Source organism: Passer montanus, unplaced genomic scaffold, assembly GCF_014805655.1.
Source record: "Passer montanus isolate IOZ18808 unplaced genomic scaffold, ASM1480565v1 scaffold74, whole genome shotgun sequence".
NCBI classification, from domain to species: domain Eukaryota; kingdom Metazoa; phylum Chordata; class Aves; order Passeriformes; family Passeridae; genus Passer; species Passer montanus.
This window is the reverse complement of record NW_024372592.1, coordinates 3,678,354-3,689,235: the sequence shown is the minus strand read 5'-3', so window position 1 is coordinate 3,689,235 and position 10,882 is coordinate 3,678,354. Positions and strand designations below refer to the sequence as shown.

Sequence of the window (10,882 nt, the reverse complement as noted above, 5' to 3'; positions counted from 1 at the left end):
GGGCTTGAATTGAACCAGATGTGCCAATGGCCACTGGTGCCCTGAATTTCATCTATTTCCTAGGCTTCAACCCGGCTGCCCTTTATTCCTAGTGGAAGAACAGCTGCACACAAAGACCTGAGCAGTCTTTTAGTATATACCAGCACTCCGGATTTCAGTCCTTATTCACAGAAATCTTGTTTCTCCAACTCGCTCACTGCCCTTCCCATCCTGGGGCAATGGGTTATTTAGGATAAATTCGGTGGAAATAGCACCATCTACTGAGCACCCAGGACTCTTCCTGTGGGACCTGTGGGGCTGGGGGTTTTGCAGGGGAAGGGTCTGTCTCCACAGCCCAAGGGATGCTGAATGTTTAGGTCCTCAAATTACTGAGCTCCCCAGATCAGGCTGAAGCTTTTCATCCCTGAGATGACTGCAGTCGCTGTGCTGTGATTCACGTCATCTGTTTTGAAGAAAGGCAAAATAATCCCAGTGATAAATGCACAAAAGAAACCTATTTAATCCAAGTGTGTACCCCAGCGTAAACATACATTTCATCCCCAAATGTCTTTGTTTGGGTTCATTCCCCAGTCTGAGCACGCTATGCCCGATGTGTCCCCGATCCTTTCTCATGTCCCCATCGTGTAATGCTCGCTCGGAGACAGATTTTGGGTACACTGAACACGTGTTGGCTGGCGGGCCGTGCCCTCCTGACCTTAAACTCGGATGGGGACTTCAATTCCTACAGAATGAACGGTGAGAGCATCCACAGGGACAGGGCTCCGGGATACGGGAAGGAACCGCTGGGAAAGTTACAGGCAGGCACAGCTGGGAAATTCTTTTCCCTGGAAGGAGCGGTGGCTCCCGAAGGTGAGCCCCGGCAGGAGTTTGAGAACACCCGCGGCTGCCCCACGCGCGTTGTCCCTCCCGGGGCAGCGCTGATCCCGTGGCTCCCGGCCCAGGCCGCCACACAGGCCCGGTTTCTCCCCCGTTTCTCTCGGGATTTCCCCCCAGCCATCCCCGCCACCCCGGATTTTTCCACGCTTGACAACAAAGGAGGCGGCGGGGCGGCCGCGGCGGTGACTCAGCGCCGGGCCCGCCCCGCCGCTCCCCTCAGGCGCGGCCGGGCCGGCTCCGCGCGTGTGGCGGGGCCGGGCGGACACTCCGGAGGCATCGGGCGGGCGGGCAGCGGCCGCTCCTCTCCGTCCCTCCTCGGCTTCCCCTGCCCTCGTCCGCCGCGCTGCCGGGCGGGCAGAGCCGCCCCGCCGAGGTAGGTTCTGTGTGTGCTCCGCACACAAAGGCGCTGGCGCGGAGGGACGGGATGTCCCAGCCCCGGGGGGGCTGAGGGACGGCGGCTCCCGGGGAAGAGAGGCGGGAGCGGCGGGTCCCTGCTGGAGCGACACCCGCGCCTTCCTTCCCGAAGGGAAACGCGGGGAGTCCGTCGTGGCTCTGCATAAATTAAAGGGGGAGCAGGCAGGAGGGTGCCCGGGGTGTGCGGGGCTCCGGCGGTGCCGCCGCCCCCGTGGTGTCCCCGGCCCGCCGTGGAGCCGGTTCGGTGTGTCCTGTGGGATGTTCGGGTGTTCTTGTGGGCAGCTTTGATCCTTGGGTGCCTCTTGCAGCCGTGGGAGCACCCCCCATAGCATGGCGGGATCCCTGGGGGAGTGGATGGTGGTGGTCGGGAAGAGGAGTTGGAAGAGCAAATAAAAATGATAAATATTTTATTTCCTATACGTGGTGCTCTGTAAAACGAGCATGCAGAGCAGCTGAACTTCTGGTGTGGACAGTGGATGACTTCTTAGAGATCTTTAAACCAAGTGGAAGCTGGGAGCGGGACAAGCCCCGAGGAGTTCTTCTCCTGTGCTCCCACCGATCCCAGCTGGGTCTGTCAAACTTTCCCTCAAGGACCCTGGAAATTCAAGTGTCCAGGTTTTCCTGTGCATTGGGTTGAGAGGCTGCGAAGCTGGCCAGGGAAACTGCAAAAAAACCACGTTGTGGGGGTGCATGAGGGGAAGGGGTGCAGTACAGGAGCTCTGTGTGCCCGAACTTCTTGTTTGCTTCAGCCACTGAATTTTTTCATAGTTTAATGAGTTCTGGCATAAATGGATACTGTGCAAATGTGGTGTACGGCCGTGGCTGGCATTGGGGCAGAGTCTGGCCCTGTAAGCCCAGGGCATGCCTGTGGCAAACTCCAGAGAAAGGCAGAAACATGTGAACTTGCGGGATTTCTTTGAGCATTCGCATGGCCAAACAAAAATGTAACAAAAGGAGGAAAAGATGTTTCTGTGTGCACACAGTGTGGTGGCAGGGTATAGTTTGTGGTGGGAGTATTGTTGAGTAACTCTGGCAGTGGAGCTGCTCAGCGTTGTGGTACATCTGTGTGTGCTGAGTCCTCTAGCACCAGTCAGGACATTCAACTTTCCTTGACTTGGCAGAGGAGGGTGGAAGGATGTTGCTGAAAATGAGAATGATTGCTTTTGGATCTGGTAGGCAATTTGGGAGGCATTTAAACTGTCTTTAATTTCCTTGTGATATGAACAGGACCCTGGGAATCTGTTGCTTTATTGATGGATGCTTTCCTATGGACAGACAGTGTGTGCTGTGAATGTGATGGCTGCTTGTTTGGTGTCAGGGATATTTGCTTAGGGACAGTAAACAATTGTTTGCTGAGCTTTATTATAAAGAACCAGAAATGTCCCATATCTCCTGAAACAAAGCCTTTTTTGTCTTAATGCAACTGTGGGCCAATTTCATGCTTGGTGTAGTTCCACTGATGATGGTGGAGTTTTTCCAGGGATGGTTTTGGCAGGTGAAATGTCACTTCTGAGTCCATAATGCTCAAGGGTAGTGTCACTATATTGTCTTCAGCACTTAAGTATTGTTAATTTAAATGGCATGCTGATGCTTCCCAAAAGTTAGAAGTGGGAGAATCATCTCATCAGGTCCTCACGATGAGAGGACTTTCCTGCTTGCTTTCTCCATGTCACTTCTGAGTCCATAATGCTCAAGGGTAGTGTCACTATATTGTCTTCAGCACTTAAGTATTGTTAATTTAAATGGCATGCTGATGCTTCCCAAAAGTTAGGAGAATCATCTCATCAGGTCCTCACAATACTTTCCTGCTTGCTTTCTCCTTTCTACTTCAGATCTCATATCCTTTAATTTATTCTCTTCCTTCTTTTCCAGTCTTAGCATCTTTTTTCTCTCTTCAAAATTAAGAAGTTTCTCTGAAGTCCAGTTCACCTCCAGGCATTTAAAGCTTTTGAGACTGTGTTGAACTGTGCACCAGCCCTGCACGACTGGGTAAGTGAGGGGCTCTGTGGCAGCTGCAGTTGGGAGATCTTTCTTGCACATCCTCTCCTTCACAATCTGATTTGTGTGGTGGCTTTCTGATTCAGTGTGTTTGCTGAAGTGGCAGATTGTTTGTCAGAGTCACACAGTGGAACAGCCTGGCTTCAGAGAGAGTGATAGACTGGCCTGGGGGTGGGGGAGTATCTCAATTTTTACACAGCTGCCCATACTCAGGGCATTGAGAAACTGGTTTTTAGAACATTCCTTCATGACTTCAGTAAGGACAGGGAAATTACCTAAAAATTGGGGCAGAGGGAAAAATGGGGGGAAAGAGGAGGAAATTATCATGTTTGCTAACTGTGGGAAGAAGAGTGGAACTGTTTAACAAGTAATTGGCTCTAACAGAGCTTTGGCTCTATCAAAGTTTCAAAGAAAACATTTTATTGAATAAAGCTATGTTATCTTTGCACGCGGTTAACAGTATTAAATACATGTGGCCAGCTCTTAATCTCTTCTGGACTGTGGTACTTGCAAACAGAGCCAGTTTCAGTGCTCAGCCTCTGCTGAGCATTTTGTATCTGACATCTCTGTGCTGTACAGCTTTGGATCTATTTGCATCTCATAAGAACCCAGAGAAAGCCTGTCTGCACAGCTCAGGGCTGATACCGTGCTGACACAGTATCAAAGAGCAAGATACCTGCCCAGCCTCACTGTGAAGGGGAAGAAAATGCTTAATGCTTCTTCAACTCAGTTATTAGTCTAAAGTTTGCTCTGTTTTGGCCAGACCTGGCATGTTTTTCACTATCAGTGAAGTATGGTTTGCAGTACAACGTAATGTTGCAAAGAGCCTGCAACTCTTCTGTGCTTACTTAAAAGGCATGTAAGTCAGGGTTTTGATGTTTTGTTTTGACATAAAACAGTGGAAAGATTCAGATGTGGAAAGAGAATAGTTTCACATGCTAACCTGAACATAAAGCTGCAAATTTAATAGGAAAACATATTTTTACAAAAAATATAAATTATCTCTTTAGAACTACGTTTATCAGTTCATAAAACAGTGGAAAGATTCAGATGTGGAAAGAGAATAGTTTCACATGCTAACCTGAACATAAAGCTGCAAATTTAATAGGAAAAACATATTTTTACAAAAAAGATAAATTATCTCTTTAGAACTGCGTTTATCAGTGATACTTCCACTTCCCATGTCTTGCATGTTCTTGCCAGGTTTATCTCTTGTAATGCTTCATCTATATTAATCCTTCTAAAGCCAGGCTGAAGTGGAATACCATGTGTTCCCATTGTGGGGAAGACACCTTCCCTTTGCAGATGGGGAATAGGTCACAAGTAAGAAAATGAGTTGTCTGTGACCACACAGGAGCTGCGTAGCAGTGGAAGAACTTGAACTCCTGTGTCCTGAGCTGTTGGCTAGAGGTGAATTGAAAGTACTGCCCCTGCCAGAAGGAGTGGGAGAAGAGGCACAGCCCAAAAGGCACAAATTGTGGGGAAGACACCTTCCCTTTGCAGATGGGGAATAGGTCACAAGTAAGAAAATGAGTTGTCTGTGACCACACAGGAGCTGCGTAGCAGTGGAAGAACTTGAACTCCTGTGTCCTGAGCTGTTGGCTAGAGGTGAATTGAAAGTACTGCCCCTGCCAGAAGGAGTGGGAGAAGAGAAGAGGCACAGTGTGAAAACTGGTTGGGTTACCTGGCTGTGATGTACTCGGTGGTTGACTGCTCTTCTATCACAGCCATGCTGGTCTTTGTTAGACTGTGGAAAACACAAGGATTTTGTAGTGATAAGTACTTAAACAAAGAGAGTCAGCATATACAGGAGAGAAGAGAAAAAGGAAAGGGACCTTTTTCTTCTCCTTTCTATGCCTGCCTTCAAGTAGTGGGTGCTGTTTTTACAGATGGGTCTCTAGCTGAGTCTTTGGGGAGGTCCTTCAGCTGTCCCACTGTACAGTTGTGTGTGAGCAGGTGCCAGCAGAAGGGCAGAGGAGACTTTGCAGAGCCAGGTGGGTCAAGGCAAGACCAGACCGTCCTTCTGTGACCCCAGGAGCAGGGTGGTTTGAGTGCAGATCCCCACTCTGAGACCAGGCTTGTGCTTTTTTTTTAAAAAAACCAACTCTTTTCTAAACGGGTGGCTGCTCTTCATTGTGATATGCACAGACACTCACGTAGCTGCTCTTCTCACCTGGCTGCTTTTCTGCTTTGGTTTGCTGGTGTGAAGGGCTGTGGGTGTTGCATGACAGCAGGGAGTGGCCTGTGGCAGTTCTCCTGTGGCAGAAATCTTGCGGGGCTATATGAGCAGGGAGTGGTTTTTTGCAGGTGTCTGCAAAAAAAGGAAGGATGTGGTCTTTTCTTCCCTTTTCTGTGTAACTCGAAGCACGGGAGCTTACCTGCTACCCTGTGCTCTGTCACTTTGGGAAAACTTAAGTAATGCTTTTCTTTACAGTGCTGTGTTTGGTGCTTGATGGTTATAATTATGAAGTCAGTCCTGTTTGTCACTTTGGTTTCAAAACAACTTTTGTGCTGACAGCCTGCTTCTTGTGCTTAGGCCAGTGCTGTAAGTTTTGTGCAATGAAGGGTGAGACTCTCACAGGTGGGAGAACAGTGTTTCCAAGCTGTGTCTATAAAAAAATAAATTGCAAAGACTTTGGAGCATTTGTGGGTAGTGCTTTCTTCTGGTCTGTGTCACATTTTAAAATAACTTTTGAAATCAGTATTTCCTCAGCAGGTTTAGCCTGGGTGTGTAGCTGAAAGGGCACGTTTTGTGGTGACTTGGTGCAGTTTGCTTGTAACACAAATCTACTGTGCAATGGAGTTTACTGAGTCTTTAGCAGGTCTTCAGCTTGCTTAGCTGGGACAAGAATCCTAGTTTTATGGTATCAACAGGGAGCACAAATGCAATAACCTTTGCCTTGTTTAGCTTTATTTATCCTAGAAGCAAAACTCCTGGATTTGCTTACATTTTTAAAATGTCTTTGACATCATAAAGGCAGAAGGTTGCCTTTTGTGCACATACATGCTCCTCATCAAGAAAGAAACAGTGTGGTCATTTAGGAGCAGTGGGACAAATCTCTTTCATTTAGATGAGCTCAATTTCTTCATTTTTACATTTTTACTGCAATTTTTGGCAGCACGTGTGCTTTTAGGATGAACTGTAAAACCTCTGTGCTGTTCTTTAGCAAATCTCAGCCATTTACATTTACAGCCTCTCTGCATGAGCTGGATTAGAGTCCTGTAGGGAACTTGTGATGACAAAGCATGAAAAGTTCTGCTGCTGTGAGGGGTATTTTGATATCCTGGAGAACAACCTTGTTGCTTGTTGTGGTGGGATGGATCTTGTGTTTTACCTTGTACTGGGGAATTACTTACCTTTCTTGTAAGCTATGGAGCTGAAACCAGGAATGCTTCTGAAGGAGAAACTGCCCTCGTGTTTGGCTTCATGTGAAGCAGTCCCTCTGCTTTATAGTATAGCATATTTTAGGCAGGAGAAACCCAGTCTTGAAAGTGTTACGCTATAAAGGGGAACTCACTTTGAGCTTCTTTTCCTTACTTTATTATTTAGAGTTCTCCTGTGCCCCTTGCAGGATGTCCAGCTCACCATGTTTGTGCCCACTGGTGCAAACTTCCTCACCAGGTCAGCAGAGCCTGCCCTGAAGGGGAGTCAGGCACTGCCCATCAAAGGTATTTCAACAGCCATGGCATTCAGTGGGCTGGCGAGAGGAGGATGATGATGGCAAATAATAGAACAATTCCTTTCATTCCTTGCCTGTGCAGAGAGTGGGCATTTGTCAGACCTCATGTACATACACAGGCTGTTTTTTGTTCTGGTGCTAATAATAAATAGAGTTCACAGCTCTGAGTAGCCAGGACGATGCGGCGAGAAGTGGGTCAAGATCATTCGTGTGTGTATAACTGCATTCCTAATCTAGGCCAGTGCCTGTGCTGGATGCTTCTAAACAGGCTGAAAAGATTTCAGGGAAGCTGGAGTTTATGCTGTCAGCTGGGTGAAGTGCACCTCTAGCTGACTGGAGCACTTAGGGACAGGGCTCAGAGTGAATGGTCTGGAATAGCTTTGCATGTTAGAAGGTACAGCCTTACTGTTTAGTGCCTCTGAAGAGTGAGGAGTTTAAGGCAAAGTAAACTTTCCTCTTCCTGGCAGGGTGACTTGCTGAGCAGCCCTTCGAAGATGTGCACTGCTCTGCTATTTCACTGAAATATGTCTCTGCTACCTCAGTTTCCTCTGAAGTGTCACTGGGGACAAAGATGACTTGCTGAATGTCTCACTGCATGGCTGCCATGTCCTTCAGGCTTGCTGCAGTGGTTGAGCTCCTTGGTGCCCTTCAAGGAAGAGTGGGTGCCTGGTCTCATGCTGAGATGCAGTTTGGGGCTTGGCTGCTGGTGGAAGAAGAAAACCAATTTTCATCTGAAGCCACTGGGATTTGTTGAGTTTATTTTTGGAAATAATAGAGAGGAGGAGTTTGATTGGGTTATGATTTCTTTCATGGTTCTGTGCTTAGGGGTTTTTTTCATCCTAGAGCTTTTAAAGGTTACTTGTCCTTGAAGAAGATCTATGACATATCAGGCAAGCTGTAATACACTTGTTTAACTCTCATAATACCTGGCACATGACTGCTGTTCCCTCGAAACAGTCTGTCAGAAATTTGTACACAAGATTGGATGGGAGTGGAGGAAAGGATAGGGAAAGAATCATGGTAGCTTTGCTATTTTCATTGTCTGGGATTCTTTTGGTATCTAAAAGTAAACCAATTTTTTCTTCCAAGCCTCAAGTACATTTGAGCCCATCCCTGTTTAACATGCAGAAGCAAACAAGTGCTGGGGGTTGTACCCAGGCTGTTGAGGGTGTGGGCAGTGGGCTTTGCCACGTGAAGAGGTGACCTTTGGAAGGTGAGCGTGGCTTGCCTTGGCACTGTCCCACCATTCTCCTGTGTCCTGTGTCACAGTGAGCAGCCAGTGACACAGTACCTGATCAGAAGTGTTCAGGCACAGGGAGTCTGGTGTGTTCTGGAAGGGAGCCCTGGCTGTGCAAGGCTTGTCTGTGAGTGGTTTGTTGCCACAGATGGCAACTGTGGGAGCCAGTGACTCTCCAAAGGCAATGTTAGCCTGCTCATTACTCCCTATTTATCTGTTTGTTCTTTCAAGTACAGGAAGGCTGAACAGGTCATAAACTTCTTACAAAAAATATGAGCCAATATGTTTTTCCTTTTTCAAAAAGTACATTGAAAACAAACTTTGGAATTCAAGAAAATAATGTCTCTGAAGAGCAGAAAGCATTTATCTCTTGGTGTGAAACTAAATCCTGATGAAAAGATTTCAAAAACATTATTTGAGGTATAGCAACTAGAAAGCCAACCTTGAAGCTTGTTCTGAAGAGTGGAGTTTGTGAATGTCTGTGCCTGTGAGTCTTAGGTGGAGGATTTAGTTAAAAAGTCAAAGCAGTGTTACAGGTGCCATTGTATCAAAACTCTCTTTTGGGGGAACTCCAGTCTGAGTTCTTGGGCCTGTCTTGCTTTGTCTACAGTTAATGACTGACTCATCTGGGCACAAAAAGGGAAAGGTTAGAGGCATCACCTGGCCATGTTATATTCTACATCCTTTTCCTAATTGGGCAGAAGTGCAGTTCATCAAAGTTTCCTCTATAAATCTAACTTACTGAACATGCAATGACTGCTTTGGTTTTGGTTTGTTGGTTGGGGTCTTTTTCAGTGTAGCATGTAAGCAAAATGACATAAATTACCCTGCTTGAGGATTTGAGGACAAGTTAGCACAAGAAGTCAGAAAGTAAGTTTGCCAACTATTGTTTTGTTTTCCAGTGGCCTGAGGGTCCTTCCCACTTATCACTGTCATAAAGAGACAGTCTCTGCCCTGAAGAACTTACAGGTTAAGTAAGGGCCTGTGAGTGGATATTAGAGACAGAAAAAAGTGAAGCATGTTGGTGTTAGGGTTGAAGTGGAAAAAAAATTCTTGCAATGAATACACCTGCTTTGATGGAGAGACAGACTTTTACTTAAACTTCCACTGTAGCATTATGTATCTGAATAAAGCTGCTTCATTGCTCATGTTTATTGCACTACAGGAAGAAATTTTAGCACTGTAAGCTGCTCCAGAGGGTTCTACATAATTTTCGGCTTTTCTGGACCTACTTTTTCTCTATAGAAGCACTAAAAAAGTATTTCCTCAACCTTGGTACCTATTTCCAGGTAACTAATAGGATCAACACATCCAAGACAATGTATTCCTTTAGCTAAATGTAATCCATTTGCCAGCTTCAGCCAAAAATACTGCAGGGAGGAGAAACACGGGTCTATATATTAAATCTAATTTTCAGAAAAAAAAACAGGGCTTAATACAAGTTAGACCAGTACTTTGTTCCAGAAAATTTCCAAAACTGTAACTTTAACTTTGCAATTTTAGAGCAGATGACTAAAACTGGGGGCGAGCTCAAAATGCAGTCAGGGTCAGGCAGGTCAGTGATACTGGGATATCTTTTTAAAGGAACTGGGAGAAGAACTTCAGGATGGGCAAGTATTTAAGTCCTGGGGGACTTCCTGAATGTTGTGGCAGTGGGCCATATGGATACCTAAGTAACTACATTTTTTTCTCAAGTTGTAATTCCTGTGTCTGTCTAGTCTCTTCCTAATCCACTGCCATGATTTCCTGTGGCTGAGTAGTTCTTCCTTCTCCCAAAGCTGTCCCAGTGTTGCTAGCACGGGATGAGTGCAGGCAGCAGCTGCCAGGGAGAGGCTCCTGTTTGTGGTGCTGAGGTTGAGGTGGCCTCAGTGTGTGATGTACAACACCCTTGCCCCAGAAGGATGCACAGGTTTATATTGCTAATTAAGATCTCAGTGTCTGGTGTACAAAATTCTTAATTGCTGAAGGATCCTCATATCAGCTTCCAGCAAAGTTGTTTTCCAAAGCATTTAAGTTTTCATTCCCCACCACGGAATTATGAAAGAAAAAGGTGACTGGTTGCTGGAGAACAAGTGATGTCACCTGTTCTACTCTCCTGTGGATTTGTTTTTGTATTGATGGAAGGTTTTGTTTTGATGCTTAATTCTTTTGACTGACAGCATCTGGTGCCATACAGAGAGTGCTGCATGTGTAATGCCTGATATGTGCACTAAAAGGCGAGAGTTTAGAATGAGCTTTAAAGTAAAGGAGTGTGTGCTTTCAAAGACTTTATGCCTTCCAACACTGAAATTGGAGTAATAAATCAAATTTGGCATGGCATGCATTGATAAAGTGGTGCTTTGTTAAATGACTGCTCTAAGGGATTGTTCCAACCCCTTCCTCCCATTTTAGTATTGGATCTTAATCTCTTTATTGCTAGTAACATCAGCACTAGTAGAATTAAGAATTAAAGTTTGAGCCAGTAGTATTTATTCCTGTTTTATCTCTAATGATGAAGAAGCCTCAGCTGATTTCCTGCTTAGATCTGATGATTCACAAGGCTTGAGGTTCATCTTTATTTTATTTCCAGAATCTCATTTTGGTTTAGGGTACTTTTCCCCCTAATAGGAAGCTGATTAACTGACTGGTAAAACAGACACAGATGTAGTTAATTTATTTTGTAAGTGCAGATGTTTCA

General features: G+C 45.9%; 1 protein-coding gene across 2 annotated transcripts in view; it reads left to right on the top strand.

Moving 5' to 3' along the window:
- The first annotated feature begins 1,087 nt into the window (after positions 1-1,087).
- The window catches only part of FAM107B (family with sequence similarity 107 member B), a 59,617-nt gene continuing 49,822 nt past the window's right edge, over positions 1,088-10,882 (top strand). Inside the window, exons 1-2 of one of the 2 annotated variants that reach the window (XM_039730926.1) lie at positions 1,117-1,249; positions 3,163-3,279. The gene's annotated coding sequence lies outside the window, so the exon portion shown is untranslated. Of the gene's footprint in view, positions 1,250-3,162; positions 3,280-10,882 lie in introns of both variants that reach the window. The other variant, XM_039730929.1, reaches the window with a different exon arrangement.